The sequence below is a fragment of the Nyctereutes procyonoides genome, unplaced genomic scaffold (assembly GCF_905146905.1).
Source record: "Nyctereutes procyonoides isolate TBG_1078 unplaced genomic scaffold, NYPRO_anot_genome, whole genome shotgun sequence".
NCBI classification, from domain to species: Eukaryota; Metazoa; Chordata; class Mammalia; order Carnivora; family Canidae; genus Nyctereutes; species Nyctereutes procyonoides.
Window position 1 is genome coordinate 6577171 of NW_026575031.1, and position 22287 is coordinate 6599457.

Here is a 22287-nt window from a genome sequence, read left to right on the forward strand (position 1 = left end):
TTAAAAACTGACTTATTTGATTCTAAGAACCTGAATTAGACCACAATATCAGGAGAGGAGCACAAACAATGAATCTCTAATTGATCACACATAAGAAAAATAAATGTGTATATATTCTCTCTCTTATCTCTCTCTCTCTCTAACACACACACACACATGCACACTTACCAGCACATGAGCATACACATACACATTCATGCATGCATGTCCTCTATCATTCCTCTCAATCTAAAATACAAATAAAGACTTCTCTTTACAGCATATACTTGCTACTTAAAAATAATTGATGTTGAAGATATGGACATGTCAATTAACTACGACTCACGGTGTTTGACAAACCTTGAAGTAACCAGAAATTTTTTTCCAACTAAATTTTCCCTCTAAAAAATTTTGACTGTGGGACACCTGGGTGGCTCAGTGGTTGGGCGTCTGCCTTCTACCCAGGGCATAATCCTGGAGTCCCGGGATTGGGTCCCACACTGGGCTTCCTGCATGGAGCCTGCTTCTCCCTCTGCCTGTGTCTCTGCCTCTCTTTCTCTGTGTGTGTGTCTTTCATGAATAAATAAATAAAATCTTAAAAAAAAATATATATATATATATAAAGTGGCTTTCCTACCTCTTCAACTGATCTGACATTATCTTTTATGTTTAGATCACTTACATTTAAGGTAAATATTGATATGGTTGGAATAAAATCTGCCATCTGGAATAAAACCTGTTTCCTATTTGTCCCATCCATTTTTTGTTTCTTTTTTTCCTCTTTATCTTCCTGATTTTGGATTGAAAATTTTCTAGAATTCCATTCTATTTACACTATTGTCTTATTACTTACACATCTTTTAAAAATGTTTGTAGTGGTTTCCCTGTGTTTACTATTTACATCTTTAATTACAGTTTACTTTCAAATTCTATTATAGTCTTTCACATGTAGTATAAGAATCTTCTAACACTACATCCCTTTTTTTCTTTTTTAAAAGGTTTTATTTAGGGCAGCCCCGGTGGTGCAGCGGTTTAGCGCCACCTGCAGCCCAGGGTGTGATCTTGGAGACCCGGTATCGAGTCCCACGTCAGGCTCCTTGCATGGAGCCTGCTTCTCTCTCTGCCTGTGTCTCTGTGTCTCTCATGAAAAGTTTTTATTTATTTATTCATGAGAGACACAGAGAGAGGCAGAGACACAGGCAGAGGGAGAAGCAGGCTCCATGCAGGAAGCCCGATATGGGACTCGAGTCCGGGACAGGATCACTACCTGAGCCAAAGGCAGACGCTCAACCAGTGAGCCACCAGGTGTCCCCGAACAGTATATTCCTAATTTCTTCCTCCTAACCTTTGCACTTCCATCGTCATAAACTATTTATATAAACTATAAATCCAAAATACTTTGCTGAAATTTTTATTTTCAAGTCTATTGATTTTCAGAGTATTTTAAAATAAGAGAAGAAAAATTTTTATTTATTTAGTTGAGAAAGAGAAGAGAGAGCATAAGCAGGAGGAGGGGTAGAAGAAGAAGACCCCCTGCAGAGCAAGGAGCCTGATGTGGGAAAGGATCCCAGACCACTGGATCATGACATGAGCCAAAGGCAGACACTTGACTGACTAAGCTACCCAGGTGTCCTGAGAAAAGTTTTTTTTTTTTTTTTTTTTTTTTTTATGATAGTCACACACACACAGAGGGAGAAGCAGGCTCCATGCACTGGGAGCCCGACATGGGATTCAATCCCGGGTCTCCAGGATTGCACCCTGGGCCAAAGGCAGGCGCCAAACCGCTGCGCCACCCAGGGATCCGAGAAAAGTTTTTTTATATTTATCTTCACTTTAATCACTTTGAGAGTTCTTCATTTCTTCATGTATACCCAAGTTTCGGTCGGGTATCATGTTCCTCATGCCTAAAAAACTTAACATTTCTTGTAGAGGTCTGCTAGTAAGTAATTCTCTCAAAGTTTGTCTGAAAACATCTCTCTTTTTCCTTCACTTTTGAAAGATATGTTTCTGGATATAATTTTCTGAGTTGAGCAGGGTTTTTCTCCAGTACTTGACAAAAGTCACTTTATTGTCTTTTGGATTTTGTAGTTTCTGGTAATATGCCTGCCTTAAATCTTATATTTGTTCTTCTGCATGTTTTCTGCCTGTTTTCTCTAACTTCCTTCAAGATATTCTTTCTCTTTGGTTTTCAGCAGTTTGAATATGATGTGTCTAGAAATGTGTGTGTGTGTGTGTGTGTGTGTGTGTGTGTGTGTGTGTGTCTATACACCTGGTTAGGGCACTCTGATCTTCTTGGATCTATGGTTTGTTACCTTTTATTATCTTTGGAAAATTCCTGGCCAGTCAACAATTCTTCAAGTATTTCTGCTGCCCCATTCTCTCTCACTTCTCCTTCTGGGATTCTAATTACATGTAGTTTGTGTGGTAAACAGAATAATGCCCCATCACCAACGATATCTATATACTAATTCCTATAACCTATGAATATATTAGGTTACATGACAAAGAGGAATTAAGGTTCCTGATCAGTTGACCTCAAGATAGGGAGACTATTCTGGATTATCAGAATAAAAATTCTCTCTCTAATAATTTCAATATCTGGATCATACCTGAGTTAAGATCTTTCATTCCTTATATCTCTTGACTGTGGGTTATTTTTCTTGCTTTTTATGTCTCATAATTTTAGCATGAAAGCTATATATCATCTTTCGGGGAGTAGATACTGATAAATAGTATCTATAGAACATTTGGGTAGATATGCATACACAAATACACACGATACCAAAACACTATTTAGGTGACATTCTAGATCCCAGGCAATGGTCAGCAACCTCATTTAGTAGTCCCATAAATATACACAGGATCTACATAGCTAAAAATTGAGAAATAACATTTTTAAAAACAAATTTTATATTATTATTGTATTATTATTTTAGAGGAAGAGGGGTACAGAGAGAATCTTAAGCAGACCTCACTCCCAGCGTGGAGCCTAATGTGAAGCTTAATCTCACCACCCCGAGATCACGACCTGAGCCAAAATCAAGTCAGCCACTTAGCCAAATGAGCCACCCAGGTCACCAAGAAATAACATGTTTGATAATTTTTTAAAGTGAGAAAACAGAAAAAGAAGATAAGGGGGAAAAGGAGGATGGAGCACTGAGAAACATAATGTTTTAAAAAGATTTTATTTATTCATTCATGACACACACACACACACACAGGCAGAGACATAGGCAGAGGGAGAAGCAGGCTCCATACTGGGAACCCAACGTAGGACTCGATCCCGGGTCTCCAGGATCACGCCCTGGACCAAAGGCGTTGCTACCTTTGAGGTTGCACCTCAGGTTACTGCTGAGCCACCCAGGCTGCCCAAGAAACATAAATATTTTACCTGGAGTAGACACCTCCTATTACTACACCATGCCATAGATCTATGGTTCCTAAATCTTCATAATCATTAGGATCACCTGGGAAGCTTTTAAAATACAGATTCCAGGGGATCCCTGGGTGGCTTACCAGTTTAGTGCCTGCCTTTGGCCCAGAGCATGATCCTGGAGTCCTGGGATCGAGTCCTACATTGGGCTCCTTGCATGTAGCCTGCTTTTCCCCCTGCCTGCATCTCTGCCTCTCTGTGTGTGTGTCTCTCATGAATAAATAAATAAAATATTTAAAAAAATTTTTTTAAAAACTACAGATTCCTAGGTCTCAGCCCAACCAATGAGAATCCTGGAGGTCCTGGGAATCTTAATTTTATATGCTCAGTAGAAAATTCTGATGACGGCCAGGGAGCACTACCACAGCCACTCACTGTCAGCCTTCACCATACTGAGCATCTCAATGTACTCATTGTTTTGTTTTGTTTTGCTTTGTTTTTCCCCCAAATATAAAGAGAGCCCTTCCCCAGCACTGAAAGCAAAAACATGCCAAGTCACGTTGAGCTCTAATTATAATCTCTATGGAGCCCTGAGGAAATCCTTCTCTGGGCAGTGATCAGGGTTAGACTGCTGCTCAGCTTCTCAATATGGCCTGCAGACAGGATAAGCTACAGCTGCAAAAACAGCTTTTCCTACCAGAAGAGAAATATAAGAAAGGATGACATCTTTGACCAATTTTTATTATCCTTGCTCATTGACTCACGACGTCTTTCCCGGCTGCTCACCACCACTGGCAAAACAGAAAGGATAGACAGATTTTAATTAACTTTAATCCATTTATTTCCAGTTTTAAAAATGAGCTCATTTATGCAATAGCTATAAAGTACAGTGAGAGCATATATTTTGTTTTACAAAGAAGAGGAAAAAACTGAAAAATATGGTGACTAACTGAAAGCTGCATAGAGAAGAAAAGGCAGGATGAAACAAAAGAGAACAAAACGCAAGAATCTTGCTCTGAGGGCACAGTTTGATTACTGTGTAATACAATGTATATCTTGGCCGTTAGGGCTGCTCTAATTATTTGAGAGGTCTAGAACTTTATAGCACCATTTTTGTTTGAGATTGTTTTTTTTATTTCTCAAGAGAAACGCTTTATTGTTTCTTATAATTATTAGGGTAACACATAGTTAATTTTTAATTTAGACAATGAATAAATAAATAATTAAAGAAGAATAAACAAGAGAGTAAAAATAAATAATAAAGGAAAAAGTAAAAATTACCTACCTAGTGGTAATCATCTGTAAGCTTAAATTACTTATCCTTCCAAACCTCTTGTTATATATACAGACTTTTGTTTATGCCAGTGGGACCGATCTATGCAGTTTTTGTTGTTTTGTTTGTTTGTTAAGATTTCATTTGAGAGACAGAGAGCCAGAGAGTGCAAGAGCAGAGGGAGAGGCAGAAGGAGAGGGAGACAAGAAGACTCCTGCTGAGTGCCAAGACAACACAGGGCCTCAGCCAAAGTCAGATACATAACCGACTGAGCCACCCAGGAGCCCCTGCACATTGGTTTTTAACTAGATGCTGTCACCATATCAACAATCTATGACAGTAAATAAAAATAGATCTTTATCATTTTAACAGCTACGTAAAAGCAACAGTGCTTTTACAATTATACCCAGATTTATTCATCTTTGCATACTGGTGAGTTTTTAAAAGCTGTTTCCAATATATCTATCTCTATAGTATAATGCTGAGATCAACACCCTAAGGTTGTTTATATACTAAGGACAAATTCCTAGAAGCAAAAATTTCTGAGTCAAAAGACTTACATATATATATCTATATATCTATATCTATATCTTTATATATATATATATATATATACGCTAAATGAACCTCCAAAAAAGGCATATGAGAGAGTTGGTTTCCCAACATGCTAAAAATTCTGCAGTCTCACTAAAATATTTGGAATTTGGCATGTTTCCTTAATCATAGGATTTATGTCTTCCTTCTTTCTTTTTTTTTTTTTTAAGATTTTATTTATTTATTCATGAAAAACACAGAGAAAGAGAGAGGCAGAGACACAGGCAGAGGGAGAAGCAGGCTCTATGCAGGAAGCCTGACATGGTAGTCAATCCCAGGTTCCCAGGATCACGCCCTGGGCTGAAGGCGGTGCTAAACCACTGAGTCACCAGGGCTGCCCCCTGTCTTCCTTATTTCTAGAAAATTTTCAGTCACTGCCTTTTTGAATTTTGCCCTACTCTCTTTATTCTCTTCTTCCGGAACTCATATTGGACTTATATTTGGCCTCATTCTATTGGTTCTATTTCTTTACCTTTCATTTATATTTTCCATCAGTTCATCCTTTTCTGACAACTGGGTGATATTTCTCAAGTCTACCTTACATTTCATCAATTCATCTGAAAATAATCAAATCATACCTTTTTATAGCTTAAGTATTAAGCTTTTTGAAATTTGAATTTTGATCTATAACTAGTAGAAGTGTCTACCCCTGATTCCCATTGTCCAGTTATTTTACCATGGTTCTGTTCCTTCTTTTATATATAATCATATTTTCAAATGCTTAGTGTTTCTTTCATTTTGCTGTGTCTAGTTCTAGAAGTGTTAATTTTGCCATCACTGGGTTTGCTGGCTCTCTCTATGGTTTTCCTCATATGATTTTTAATGTTCATTCATGAGCACATCATTTGTGGGGTTGTTTTTTCCTGGTAAGCTATATTCCCTGGTTATAGAAGTATTCCAAGTGACTAGACAAGTATACATTAGTACTTTGCTGCCCTTTTGTATGCAAATAAAAGACAATATCGTTGAAGGTCCATTCTGAGAAAGCTTCAGTGTGTAGGGAAATTTTTATCCTGTGGAAAAGCAGGATATTTTAATGACTAAGAGCACAAAACCACAGACTCTGAAACCTTACTCCTGGATTCAAGCCCCACCTTTCCTATTTAGTAACTGTGTGATCATGGATGCATTAAATTTTCTCTGCCTCAGTTTCATCATGCGTAAAGTTGGCATAATAACAATGCCTACATTCTAGGATCATTGTGAGGATTAAAGGAGACAATACAAGTAATATACATAAAGCACTGAGAACAGCGCTCTTGCCCATAACGTATGGTAGGTAAGTGTTATATGTTATAGTTATCATTAGTTGCAGAAAGGAAAAGTCTGACAAACAGAGAAAGGATGAGGAAAGAAAGAGGAAAGAAAAAAACTTGGAGCCATGTGTAAAGATGGAAGAGGACAGTTCACCAATGGGACTTGGAAGTAATCAGAAGTGAGAAACAAAGTAGAACTGACTGGCCTCTGAGTTCCAAAAGGAAGAGTGGAGTGTACCAAGGAGGAAGCATCCAGATTTAACCCCTGGAGTTCTCTTGAGTGGTGCTGCTCTGGTGGAATCACAGGGGTCAGGGATGAGTGCCTGATATGATCACATTGAAGCACCTGTAGCAAACTCAGAGGGGTCTCCTCAGGTTTGTGGCACGCATAGCTTGTCTCCATTCTCCTCGCTGTCATCTGGATTCAGTGACTTCACTAAAACCTTGTCTCCCTGATGGGAGTAGAGCAGGGGTGGGGGGTAGGAGCCACCACAAGATCTGCTACTTTGCAGACCACCCACCCTCCAATTGCACTGTACATAAGAGGTCCCAGATCAAGTATGTCTCTTCTCCAGGTGGAGTCCTGCTCCTAGAATCCATCAAGCCTATACTAGAACACTCCAAAAACACCACAGAAATCTTTCAGTAGAACACAAACGTATCTTTTTTTTTTTTTAAGATTTTATTTATTTCTTTGAGAGAGCAAATGAGCATGAACAGGGGGTAGAGAGAAGGAGCAGAGGGAATGGGACAAGCGTCTGCTTGTCTCACACTGAGCACAGAGCCTGATGTGGAGCTTGATTCCAGGACCCTGAGATATGACCTGAGCTGAAATCAAGAATTGGGAAGCTCAACAAACTGAGCCACCCAGGCGCCCCAATGATATATTTTAATAGAGCACCAGAGCGAATTAAAAACCACAAAGGGTTAAGAAATATCACAAAAGGAATCAATGATCATGCCATGGTTTCATTAAGAAAAATTAAAAATCTCAAAAGTAATGGTGACTGCCTCATAATACTTTAAATCTAATAATTTAAACAGCTTGACATCAGGAAGACATTATTCAGGGCACAGGCTTTGGAGTCAGAAGACCTTTACCAACTATGTAATCATTGCTAAGTTATTTAACTTTGCTAAGCCACAGTTTCCTCATTTTTATAAATAGGGGTAGAAATAGTAATAACACTTAAATGGTTGTTATAAAGGCAAAATCCATAAAATGTTCTTAAGACAATGCTGGTAATCACTCAAATATTAGCCAATATTTTATTACAAACTGGTAGCTATATAATACCACAAGGTACTGAAGACCAAAAACAGAACCTAAGAAATTTGAGAATGAATTTTGTTTATACATAATCCACAAAAGAAAAAAAAACCATGAATTTGTGCAAACAGTAATTTATAGCAAGAATAAAAACAGAAAATTCTAAAGACTCCACCAAAAAACTAGTAGAGGGAATAATGAATTCAGTAAAGTGGCAGGACACAAAATTAATAACCAGAATCAGTAGCATTTCTATATACTAGTAATGAAAAAGCAAAAAGATAAAAATTTTAAAACCCCCATGTTCAATTGCACCAAAAAGAATAAGATACCCAGGAATAAATTTAACCAAAGAAGTGAAAGACCTGTGCTCTAAAAACTATAAAACACTGATGAAAGAAAATGAAAATGACACAAACAAATAGAAAGACATCCCATGTTCATGAACTGGAAAAACAAATATTGTTAAAATCCCTATAGTCCAAAGTAATTTACACATTCAATGCAACCTCTATCAAAATACCAATAGCATTTTTCACAGAACTAGAAATTTTTTTTTTTATGATAGGCACACAGAGAGAGAGAGAGAGAGAGGCAGAGACACAAGCAGAGGGAGAAGCAGGCTCCATGCACGGGGAGCCCGACGTGGGATTCGATCCCAGGTTCTCCAGGATCGCGCCCTGGGCCAAAGGCAGGCGCCAAACCGCTGCGCCACCCAGGGATCCCAGAACTAGAAAAAATTAATACTGAAATTTGTATGGAACCACAAAAGACTCCACATAACCAAAGCAATCCTGAGAAAGAACAAAGCTAGAGGTATCACAATCCCAGATTCCAAGATATCCTACAAAGCTGCAATAATCAAAACAGTATATAGTAGAGGCACAAAAATAGACACATACATCAATAGAACAGAACAGACAGCCCAGAAATAAACCCATGCTTATATGATCAATTAATGACAAAGGAGGCAAGAATATACATGAGGAAAACACAGTCTCTTCAATAAATGGTGCTGGGAAAACTGGACAGCTACATGTAAAAAAAAATGGGAGTAGACCACTTACTAACATCATACACAAAAATAAACTAAAAAAACATTAAAGACCTAAATGTGAGACCTGACACCATGAAGTCCTAGAAGAAAATATAGGCAGTAATTTCTCTAACACTGGCCACAGAACATTTTTCTAGATATGTCTCCTTTGGCGAGAAAAACAAAAGCAAAAATAAACTATTGACACTACATCAGAATGAAAAGCTTTTGCACAGCAAAGGAAACCATCAACAAAATAAAAGACAACATATTGAATGAATGGGAGAAGATCTTTGCAGATAATATATCCAATAAAGGGTTCACATCCAAAATACATAAAGAACTTATACTATTCAACACCAAAAACCCCACAAACAAACCATCTAAAAAATCCAACATCCAAATGGGCAACACATGAAAAGATGTTCAACATCTCTCACCATCAGGGAAATGCAAATCAAAACCACAACAAGATACTACTTTGCACCAATTAGAATGGCTAAAATTGAAAGTCAAGAAATAACAAATGTTCGTGAGGATGTGGAGAAAAAGAAAACCTCATTCAGTGTTCATGGAAAGGTAACCTGGAACAGTTACTGTAGAAAACATTGTGGAGGTTCCTCAAAAAATTGAAAATAGATATATCATTTGATCCAATAATTCCACTATTGTGTAATTACCCAAAGAAAATGAAAACATTAATTTGAAAAGATATATGCACCCCTATGTTTAATGCAGCATTATTTACAATAGCCAAGATATGGAAGCAACCTATAGAGTGGATAAGGAAAATGTGGTACACATGCTCATGCATGTGCATGCACACACACACACACACACACAATGGAATACTACACAGCCATAAAAATAGGAGATTGTGCCATTTGAGATAACTTGGATGAACTGAGAGGATACTATGCTAAGCAAAATAATTTAGACTAAGGATGACAAATACCATACGGTTCCACTCAAAGTGGAACCTTTTTTTTTTAAGATTTTATTTATTTATTCATGAGAGACACAGACAGGCAGACACATAAGCAGAGGGAGAAACAGGCTTCCTGCAGGGGGCCTGATACAGAACTTGATCCCAGGACTCCAGGATCACAACCTCAGCCAAAGGCAGATGCTCAACCACTGAGCCACCCAGGTGCTCCTCATAAGTGGTATCTTAAAAAAAAAAAAAAAAAAAAAGAACAAACGAAAAGGAGAATCAGACCTATAAATACAGAGAACAAACTGATAGTTGCCAGAAAGGAAAGAGGGTGAAGTACTGGACAAAATGAGTGAACGGGAGAGGGAAGTGGAACAGGTTTCCAGTTATGGAATGAATAAGTCACAGGAATAAAAGGCATAGCATTAGGAATACAGTCAATGATATTGTACTAGCGATGAACGATGACAGATGGGTAGGTCACACTTGTGGTGAGCACAGCATAATGAATAAACTAGTCAAATCACTAAGTTGTACACCTGAAGCTAATTAACATTGTCAACTATACTCAAATAAAAAATTAAAAAATATATATATACACATACTCTGATACAATTATCTCACTTGTGCAAATTCAATCTAAGAAATTCATTGAATAGAAAAGTTATATTCAAAAATATGTTAATTACAATATTTTTATAATAGCAAAGAGCAGGGTGCCTGGGTGGCTCAGTTGGCTAAGCTTCTGCCTTCAGCTCAAGTCATGTTCCCAGGATCCTGAGATGGAGCCCCACATTGGGCTCCCTGCTCAATGGGGAGCCTGCTTCTCCATCTTCCTCTGCTTCTCTCCCTGCTTGTGCTCTCTCTCACTCACTCTTTCTCAAGTAAATAAAAATCTTTAGAAAAAATATATGAGTGGCAAAGAGCTGGAAACCTAAAGTGTTCACTAAATAACAGCTATGTAAATTTATGATAAAACTTGATAAAATATTATAGGCATTAAAGTAACTATTTAAAAGCTATATATATGCATAGAAATTCTTTATATTAAATATATCAGATGAAAATGAACAATAAATATCTGTATTACTATTAAAACAGGTAAAAATACATATGTAGGGAAGTAGAAACAACTGAAAATTGTGTTAGGTTTTTAGCTGATTCTTTCTTTAATGTAATTATTGCTTGTTGTCCTCCTCTAAGACAAAGAAATGCTGACCAAAAGATTATTTATATCATTATGAAAAAAAAAATCATTTAAATGCAATCTGGCCAAGGAATGTTACAAATAATAAAACAATGATTATAATTATACTTCATTATTTAAAACAAGAAAAAAGTTTTACAAACATACTGGTTACCCATTACCCACCATCTTTCATTAGGTATCCACTAAGCAGCCTTTGTGCATGGAGGCTCACAAGATGAACAATTAAGGATTTTAATTAAAGGGGTGCCTGGCTGGCTCAGTGGGTTAAGCATCTGCCCTCAGCTCAGGTCATGATCTTCAGGTCCTGAGATCTAGCCCTGAGTTGCGCTCAGCTCTCTCAGCATGGAGTCAGCTTCCCCCCTCCCTCTGCTGCTCCCCCTGCTGGTGTAGTCTGCTCCCCCCTCTCCCTCTGCTGCTCTACCTGCTGGTGTAGGACTCTTCATTGTGGCTCAGGTCATGATTTCAGCATAGTGAAAGTGAGCCACAATGAGTGTGGAGCCTGCTTAAAATTTTCTTTTTCCTTCTCCCTCTGACCCTCCTCCCCCACCCCCCTAAAAAATTAGAAAGAAAAAAAGAATTTTAATTAAAATGGAAAAAAACATTTGATTTCTTACCACTATCACTATAAAGTCAAGTGATCCTGAATATCTGATGGTATTGCTTCATTTTATTTAGGTATGATTTGTACATAGTTTCATGATCTTGATTTTGCAGAACTGGTTTTAAAAAATTGCCAGAGAACAAGTTACTGTGAGAATGATAAATTAAGTCCATTTTAAAGAAGAGAAGAGGGGGCACCTGCGTGGCTCCATTGGTTATGCATCTGCCCTCAGCTCAGGTCATGATCTCCAGGTCCTGAGATCCAGCCCTGAGATGGGTTCGCCACTCAGCATGGAGTCAGCTTCCCCCCTCTCTCTCTGCTGCTCCCCCTGATGGTGCTCTCTCTCTCTCTCTCTCTCAAATGAATAAATAAAATCTTAAAAAAAAATAAAGAACAGAGGTACAAAAGTAACCGGATTCATTTTACCAAAAGCATTCAAGAGTTCCTTACTGCCATTAACAAAAAACAAATCCAAACTTCCCAACATCATATACTACCCTTTGATACCCTTAAGATATGATCTCTGGTTGCCCAACACTTACTGCTCAAAGTTGCAGCATCATGACGGGATGGAATGAGCCTGGAAATCCATGTTTTTCTCTGAACCTTCAAATGTGCTGCCCAAGCAAAACCTTTACAGGGAATTCCCCTTCCTAAGAAAGAGAGAGCGAGCACAGAAGAAGGAGGGAAAGCCCAGAGGGGAACAAAGTACTCCTCAGTGGAGAGAAGGCAAATGGTACCAGAGGGTTCAAAACAAGGCACTGTTAAGCACTGTGGGCCTGGTGGGAGGGACACCAACATGAAACGTCGAGTTTCTAAGTTCACACTTCCACAGGAAAGTTTAAATAGTTCCAAAAAGGATACTTTTAATTCTGACTTAAAAGAAAAAAAAAAAAACTTACTTTCTATAATCCCCATGGGTAAGTTTCCCAGCTACTCAGAAAGTCAGCACTGGCTGGTAATAAGTAATTTTTTTTTTTGTCACCAGTATCAGAATTATGGCCAACAATAATGTGAGAGAGAGGGATGCCTGGTGGTTCAGTGGTTGAACCTCTGCCTTCAGCTCAGGGTGTGACCCTGGGGTCCTGGGATAGAGTCCCACATCCGGCTCCACTCAGGGAGCCTGCTTCTGCCTCTGCCTATGTCTCTGCCTCTCTCTCTCTGTGTCTCTCATGAATAAATAAAATGTCTCTCTCTGTGTGTGCCTCTCATGAATAAACAAATAAAATCTTTTAAAAAACTAAAACCCCAAACCATTAAAAAAAAAAAAAAAAAAGAAGAAGAATAAATAAAATCTTAAAAAAAAAAAAAAAAAAAAAAAAGAATGTGAGGGAGAAACCAGCTTGTACCAGAGTGGTGGCTGGTGCTTTTCAATACAATTTGCTTTTCTTTAAATTTATTTATTCATAGAGACAAAGAGAGGCAGAGACACAGGTAGAGGGAGAAGCAGGCTCCATGTAGGGAGCCCGATGTGGGACTGGATCCCGGGTCTCCAGGATCACGCCGGGGGCCGCAGGCGGCGCTAAACCGCTGCGCCACTGGGGCTGCCCTGCTTTTCTTCCCCATTTAAAAATGTGAGCCTCTCCTTCACTAATGAAGAGTCAATTTGTGATTAAACCAGCTAATGTCTGCCCAACTCTGTTTAAGCTAATCTCTATCAGCACGAAAAAATTATGTTACCTCAGTTACAATTAATTTGATTCCACAGGTTTTTCTGAAATGATACAGGAGGTTCAAATTAAGCAGGAATTGAATTAGCAGGAAGGAGCTATGCGGTAAGGTTATTAAAATTCATGATGAATTTTAAATAATTACGTTGAATGAAAAGTATCTTATGAAATATATATCCCCAATCTAACCTTGGATGATTTCTCCTTGGAATACTTGCTCACAATGAATAATTCAGATAAAATATTAACAAGATTCACTTTAGTAATACATAGGAATAGATTAAAAAAAAAAAAACTCCAATGATAGCCTCTTCCAGTCAGCTCCTGTGAAGCCGCACAAAGGATTTTAGGTGAATCTACAACAAATACACATAGATTTTAGCAACAGTGGTACCCCAAAAGGTAAGGCAAACTGTAGAGCACATCAAGACAAAAATATCCTAGGGGCTATCTTGCATTGGGGAATCACAAAGCCCCTGAAATAAGCTCACATCTCTTTCCTAACACATAGGAAGATACCACACAGATGCACAAGACAACAACAACAACAACAACAACAAAAAACACAGACTCTGAACTTGGTAACTCTCCTTTCTTTGACTACTCAAATTCCTTCCATATAAACTGACTAGAAAATGTTCATACCTTCATGAGATACCTTGCTTTCTGATCTTTCATAGGATGTGCATTAACCACCCTGAAAGGTATATTATTCCCAAAAAAGCCAGGCCAAGAGTGTATCATTGGTCTCATCTAACTGTGACACTGTCACAACCCTATAATAAGCCCAAGTTCCTTTTCCTCTTCCATAGGTATAACAAAGAAAACTTTCCAAGAAAAGGATGAAACAAATTATCTAATATCATTAAGCTTCTGCATCCAAACAAGGCATTCTTCATGAGGTGGAGGTGAGGTAGTTCATTGCCCTAAATATCTACTACACAGGCTATCTCACTAAAAAGTCCTTGCCTATATTAAGTTGCTCATGTAATCTATGAAGGCAGGGTCTACATCTTCCGTAAGCACTCATATTGCATTTGGCCTCGAGGGGTTATTTTTCCCCTAAAATACTGTAATGTTATAAAGCCTGAAAAGAACTCCATCTGAAAATTCCATTGATCCTCATGAGCACCAATCACATTTTCATATCTAAGAGTTGCTTCATAAATACTTAAATAAATGAATAAATAAAAGCTTGAAGTTTGTTATTACTTTATCAGAATCACCAGAATCTTTTTTCCTGTGTACTGAATTTTGTAGGTTCACCTATTGATGGCAACTGCCTCTGACCAACAAGATATTTACTATCTTCCCATTGCTAACACACAGTATCAGAGAGCTAGGGAGAGATGCACTTGACAATGATACATCATGCTATACTATAATTAGTCTAGTGAACGTACACAGAATACTCATGCACTCTATTCTCTTAGAAGTGTGTTCCAGTAACTATAATTATGCAGTCTGAAAGAGAAAATTATGTTGGAAATATTTCCAAAGAACACAAGGGCAAGATAATTAGAGGACTAAGAATGGAAAGTGAGCTTTATTCTGCTTCAGTCCACGGGGACCCAGCATATCTGATGTGAGATGGAGGAATAAGATTACAGAAATGGGAGTCTCTTACTCCTTATAATCTGGCACAATCTGACAATGACATTGATTAAAAGTTGAAAATTCCATTCCTTTTTCTGTAGCTTAATCTGGGAGGAGAGACAAGAGAAAGGGGGGAGGCTGGAGGATGAAGAGCAAGGAATGGTATTTTAATTCTAACAAATTTGGAGCCACTTTCCCACTACTGGAGAGGTTAAATGTGCTCTAAAGTAGACTTGCCATGTTCCCTTCACCACTTTCCCATCTCTGCGAAGGAGAAGGTCAACAACTGTGGGAGGGCGGGGGGTGCGTTGTAGAGTGAGGAGCTGGGACTAGGAGAGCCAGGGCAGCAGATGGGACAAAAGCTGGAAGTGGCCAGATCCAGGACAAGGTCATAAACAGCCAGGTCAAGGAAGGCTCTGTAAGGAAGTGATGGATCTTAAAGCCACAGAAACACTGAGAACAGATCACAAGGGGCATTGAAAAGATGAATTACTAAACACAGCCCATCAGGCCAACTGGCAACATAAGAAAATGGAATACATGTTCAGACAAAATACTAGGAGCCAAGAACTCCACAGGAAAGAAGGAGTAAAGCAAGAAAAAATTAGATTGGTACACGGGTAACAAGAAAGGAGCTTGATAACTGAGACCACCTCAGTCTTGACCCTGAACTTTGATGTGGTTCCTTGTGAGGCAACACAGAAACCAGCAGGCCATATTTAAGACCTTGCAGGTGTAACACGATCTTGGAAGTACTTGTAATGAGGTGCACATAGGTGGGCAAAAACATTACCTTTCAGGAAGTAAATCCTAACACTTTTTCTCCTTTCTTCTTCCATTTCCCTCAAGTAGTAAGGGGGGAGGAAGAAGAGAGCAAAACTCAAGAGTAAAATATTAGAGAATAATTTCAATTCCATTCATTTCTCTTTTTTTATTAATTTATATATTTATTTATGAGAGACACACAGGGAGAGGCAAAGGCATAGACAGAGGGAGAAGCATGCTCCCTGCAGTGAGCCTGATGCAGAACTCGATCCCAGGATCCTGGGATCACGACCTGAGCCAAAGGCAGATGCCCAACCGCTGAGCCACCCAGGCCTCCCAACTCCATTCATTTCTCATGCCGAGCCCTATTTTGTATATGCATTTCCCAGTGACTATTTGAGGCAACCCAGGCCGTCTGTGCTTGAATCTCCATTAGTCACATTGATGAAAACCGGACAAAAGATTGCTTGGCTTTGTATTATGTTCTAAGAATCCAAGAGTCATAATTATGGTGACTACACTGACACAGATAAACAGAGGAGAATTCTCCTAATATTTGAACATTTCATAAATAATCAGCTTCCAATTCTTGCATTTTCTCTTTAATTCTAATTGATTTAAATAACACTGAGCTATTTATTATGTAATTTTCCTGCTGATTCAAAATAAAATCAGCATGCATGCTATTAGCTTGTTTAAAACACTAAGATCAATGAGGAGATGTGACCTCTTATTTTCCCATTTATAAAACAAAAGACAGAGGAAAGATTTTTCTATTCTGTGAAATATTGATTTTCCATTTTGTGGGCTTGTAAATTACTGGCTTTCACAGTGCAATCAATGTCACTGATTCTATGTGGATGAAATAAATAAGATAGAATATAAAATCTGTTTCATTAAGAAACAGATTAACTTTCATTAAGCCTTAGTTTCCTTTAGTCTTGCCCCTGACATTATTCTTATAATGGTACAAGCATGCAAATACAATGGATAAAGGCAGAATACTGGCCAGTAAGTATTGGCCAACAAATTTTAATATTACCCCATTTAAGGAAACAAAGGTGAGCATATACACAATGATCAAGGAAACACTGACATACTACAACATTTAGAATTGTCATTTTTCTCCTTCCTAATACATAGAAACAGAGAGTCAGACAAAATGAGGAGACAGAAAAATGTGTCTCAGATGAAAGAACAGGACAAACCACAGCAGAAGGGCTAAATAAAATAGAGATAGGCCATATGACTGATAAAAAATTCAAAGTAATGGTCATAATGTTACTCACTGAAGAGAGTGGAGAATCTCAGTGAGACTTTCAACAAAGAGAAAATATAAAAAAGAATTGGTCAGAGATGAAGAACCCAATAACTAAATTTTTTTATTTATTTATGATAGGCACACAGTGAGAAAGAGAGAGGCAGAGACACAGGCAGAGGGAGAAACAGGCTCCATGCACCGGGAGCCCGACACGGGATTTGATCCCAGGTCTCCAGGATCGCGCCCTGGGCCAAAGGCAGGCGCCAAACCACTGCGCCACCCAGGGATCCCCAGAACCCAATAACTAAAATAAAAAATTAAAATAAGAAACTCACCAGAGGGACGCCTGGGTGGCTCAGTGGTTGGGTGCCTCCTTTCAGCCCAGGGCATGATCCTGGAGTAATGGGATCAGGTCCCACATCAGGCTCCCTGCAAGCCTGCTTCTTTCTCTGCCTATGTCACTGCCTCTCTCTGTGTCTCTCATGAATAAATAAAATCTTAAAAAAAAAAAACTCACTAGAGGGAATCAAAGACACCTGCAGATTAGAAGTGAATGGATGGAAAAACATTTACTATGCAAATTAAAGATTAGAGGATGCAGAAGAATGGATCAGCAATCTGGAAAACAGGATAATGGAAAGTAACCAAGATGAGCATCAAAAAGAAAGAATAATAATAAAACATGAAAATAGGTTAAGGAAATTCAGTGACATCATCAAGCGTAGTAACATTTACATTAAAGGGATTCCAAAAGAAGAAGAAAGAAGGGGATAGAAAATTTTTTTGAAGAAATAATTACTGAAAAATTACCTAATCTGAGGAAGGAAACAGATATTCAGATCCAGAAGGCACAGAGAGTTCTAAACAAAATTGAACAAAGGAGGTCCACACCAAGACACATAATTAAAATAGCAAAAAGTAGTGATAAAGACAGAATTTAAAAGCAACAAGAGAAAAAAGACCCGGAAAAATAATAACAGTTACATACAAGGGAAACCCCAGAAAACAATCAGCTGATTTTTCTTTCTTTCTTTCTTTTTTTAAAAGATTTCATTTATTCATTCATGACAGAGAGAGAGGCAGAGACACAAGCAGAGGGAGAAGCAGGTTCCAAGCAAAGAGCCCGATGTGGGACTCGATCCTGGAACTCTGGGATCATGCCCTGAGCCGAAGGTAGACGCTCAACTGCTGAGCCACCCAGGGGTCCCTCAGCTGATTTTTCAACAGAAACTTTGTGGGCCAGAAAACAGTGCCATGATATATTCAAAGTACTAAAAGGAAAGAATCTGCAGCCAAGGATACTCTACCCAGCAAAGCTATCATTCAGAATAGAAGGAGAGACAGAGGTCCCTAGACAAAAGTCAAAGGAGTTCATCACTAAAAAAGTCTTATAAGAAATGTTAAAGGTAATTTTTTTAGTGGAAAGAAAAGACCATAACTAAACATTAGAAAATTATGAAAGGAAAAAATTTCACAGATAACTGTAAACATACATTAAAAGTAGTAGTTAAAGCACTTACAAAACCAATATGGAAGGAAGTAAAAGCACAAAAGCAGTGAAATAACTATCTATAAAAATCAGTCAAGGGATTCACAAAATAAAAATATATAAAATATGACATCATATATATAAAACACGACAGGAAGAGTAAAAATGTAGTGCTGTTACAATGTGTCCAAATTTAAGTTACCATCAACTTAATATAGATGGCTATACACATAAAATGTTATATATGAACCTAATGACAATCACAAATCAAAAACCTATAGCACATACACATTCAAAAAAAAAAAGAGAAAAAGGAATCCAAGTATGACAATAAGAAAGCCATTCAACCACAAAGGAAGGGAGCAAGAGAAGAAAAAAAGGTACAAAAAAGAACTACAGAAAGAACCATAAAGCAAGTAGCAAAATGGCAATATGTATACATCTATCAATAATTACTTTAAATGTAAATAGACTAAATGTTCGAATCAGAAGATACAGGGTAACTAAGTGGATATCTATATGCTGTTTAAAAGAGGCTCACTTCAGGGAAGCCTGGGTGGCTCAGTGGTTGAGCGTCTGCCTTCGGCTCAGGGTGTGATTCCCGAGTCCCGGGATCTAGTCCTGGGATCGAGTCCTGTATCAGGCTCCCTGCTTTTCCCTCTGCCCATGTCTCTGCCTTTCTGTGTCTCTCATGAATAAATCAAATAAAATCTTAAAAAAGAGAGAGAGACTCACTTCAGACCTAAAGACACATGCAGATCAGAAGTAAATGGATGGAAAAACATTTAACTATGCAAACTAAAGTGAAAAGAAAGTTGGGACAGCAATACTTCTATCAGACAAAATATACTTTATAACAAAGACTGTACCAAAAGGCAAAGAAGGACACATATAATGATGAAAACAATTGTAAATGTCTATGCATCCAATATAAGAGCACAAAAACCAACTATTAACAGACATAAAGAAACTGACATCAGGCAGCAGCTAGGGAGGTGACTCTGCGAGGAGGGGGCTGTGTGGCCCCGGAGCGTGATTCCAGTGGCACAGGCCCCGGAGCCCAGGGTGCCAGAGGACACAGCCCAGGATCCTCCCCTTGGGGAGGTGGAGGCCGGGAGGACACAGGACAGCGAGGAGGCTCCTGCCCCCGGGTGGCCCCAACCTGTGCAGATCAGTGCGCCCCACGCCCCGAGCCTCCAGGCCCCTACAGACTGGGAGACTTTGGTAGTTACTGTGGGAGCTGACTCCAGGGCTGGAAGGCTGGCCACCGCCAATGTTGTTCCTCCCTGTGTCACCTTGTGCACGGGATGGAGCGGGGCCTCCAGGGAACAGGGGCCTCACAGGAAAACAGCTCCCACTGAACTGTGCACCTGGCAGAGGGTGGGGCAGCTCCCCCAGGTGCACACATTGAGAATCAGCACAGCAGCCCCTCCCTCAGAAGACCAACTAGAAGGACAGGGGAAGAGCAAGTTCTTAACCAAGCAGCGCTGGAAAGCTCCAGGGAAAGTTGAAGGATTTACCATATATAGAATCAGTGGATACCCCTCCTTGTTTTTTGTTTGTCCCCCCCCCCTTGTTTTCCTTCCCTTTTTCCTTCCTTTTTCCAGTACAATTTGTTTTTAGCCACTCTGCAATGAGCAAAATGACTAGAAGGAAGAAGTCACCACAAAAGAAAGAATCAGAAACAGTCTTCTCTCCCACAGAATTACAGAATTTGGATTACAATTCGATGTCAGAAAGCCAATTCAGAAGCACAATTATAAAGCTACTGGTGGCTCTGGAAAAAAGCATAAAGGAATCAAGAGACTTCATGACTGCAGAATTTAGATCTAATCAGGCCAAAATTAAAAACAATTAAATGAGATGCAATCAAAACAGGAGGTCCTAACGACGAGGGTTAATGAGGTAGAAGAACGACTGAATGAAATAGAAGACAAGTTGATGGCAAGGAAGGAAGCTGAAGAAAAAAGAGAAAAACAATTAAAAGATCATGAGGAAAGGTTAAGGGAAATAAATGACAGCCTAAGAAGGAAAAATTTACATTTAACTGGGGTTCCAGAGGATGCTGAAAGGGACAGAGGAATAGAAAGTATTTGAACAAATCATAGCTGAGAAACTTCCCTAACTTGAGGAGGGAAACAGGCATTCAGATCTAGGAGACAGAGAGGTATCCCCCTAAAATCAATAAAAACCGCTCAACACCTGGACATTTCATAGTGAAACTTGCAAATTCCAAAGATAAAGAGAAGATCCTTAAAGCAGCAAAAGGCAAGAAATCCCTAACCTTTATGGGGAGAAGTATTAGGTTAACAGCAGACCTCTCCACAGAGACCTGGCAGGCCAGAAAGGGCTGGCAGGATATATGCAGGGTCCTAAATGAGAAGAACATGCAGCCAAGAATACTCTATCCAGCAAGGCTCTCACTCAGAATAGAAGGAGAGATAAAGAACTTCCAAGATAGGCAGAAACTGAAAGAATATGTGACCACCAAACCAGCTCTGCAAGAAATATTAAGGGGGACTCTGTAAAAGAAAGAGGAAGTCCAAGAAAACAATCCACAAAAACAGGGACTGAATAGGTATTATGATGACACTAAATTCATATCTTTCAATAGTAACTCTGAATGTGAATGGGCTTAATGATCCCATCAAAAGGTGCAGGGTTTCAGACTGGATAAAAAAGCAGGGCCCATCTATTTGCTGTCTACAAAAGACTCTTTTTTTTTTTTTTTTTTTGAAATTTAGAAACAAATTTTATTTAAGATCTGAAATACAATTCCTAAAATATCAACTTCTCCAGAAAACCATGGCTACACAATAATGCATTGCCTCTATCATGTTAGAATGTGCATTAGACTCAAATACAAAAACCATGAAACAAATCACCATAAAAATATGGAACACTTCACGAATTTGCATGTCATCTTTGCACAGTGGCCAAGCTAATCTTCTCTGTATTGTTCCAATTTTAGTATATGTGCTGCCGAAGCAAGCACCAAGAGACTCATTTTAGACCTAGGGACACCTACAGCCTGAAAATAAAAGGCTGGCGAACCATTTACCATTCAAATGATCCTCAAAAGAAAGCAGGGGTAGCCATCCTCATATCAGATAAATTAAAGTTTATCCGAAAAGACTGTAGTAAGAGATGAAGAGGGACACTATATCATACTTAAAGGATCTATCCAACAAGAGGACCTAACAATTATAAATATTTATGCCCCTAATGTGGGAGCTGCCAAGTATATCAATCAATTAATAACCAAAGTTAAGACATACTTAGGTAATAATACACTTATACTGGGAGACTTGAACACAGCGCTTTCTGCAATTGATAGGTATTCTAAGCACAACATCTCCAAAGAAACAAGAGCTTTAAATGATACACTGGACCAGATGGATTTCACAGATATTTACAGAACTTTACATCCAAACACAATTGAATACACATTCTTCTCAAGTGCACATGGAACTTTCTCCAGAATAGACCACATACTGGGTCACAAATCGGTCTTAACCAATACCAAAAGATAGGGATTGTCCCCTGCATATTTTCAGACCATATTGCTTTGAAACTAGAACTAAATCACAAGAAGAAATTTGGAAGAATTTCAAACACATGGAGGTTAAAGACCATCCTGCTTAAAGATGAAAGGTCAACTAGGAAATTAGAGAAGAATTTAAAAGATTCAGGGAAACTAATGAGAATGAAGATAAAATCGTTCAAAATCTTTGGGATACAGCAAAAGCAGTCCTGAGGGGGAAATACATCGCAATACAAGCAAACTTGTATTAAAGAAACTGGAAAGAACTCAAATAGAAAATCTAACATTGCACCTAAAGGAGCTGGAGAAGGAAGAGCAAATAAAACCTTCACCCAGCAGAAGAAGAGAGTTAATAAAGATTCAAGCAGAACTCAATGAAATAGAGACCAGAAGAACTGTGGAACAGATCAAAAAAACCAGGAGTTGGTTCTTTGGA

The 22287-nt window shown here is 38.6% G+C and overlaps 1 protein-coding gene and 1 non-coding gene across 2 annotated transcripts in view; both read right to left on the reverse strand.

The window, feature by feature from the left end:
• GPR176 (G protein-coupled receptor 176) overlaps positions 1-22287 on the reverse strand; it is a 130956-nt gene that overhangs the window by 15277 nt on the left and 93392 nt on the right. The gene's annotated exons all lie outside the window — the stretch shown is intronic.
• On the reverse strand, positions 21196-21302 carry LOC129504281 (U6 spliceosomal RNA). The gene has a single exon (XR_008663322.1). It is a non-coding gene; the product is annotated as a U6 spliceosomal RNA (small nuclear RNA).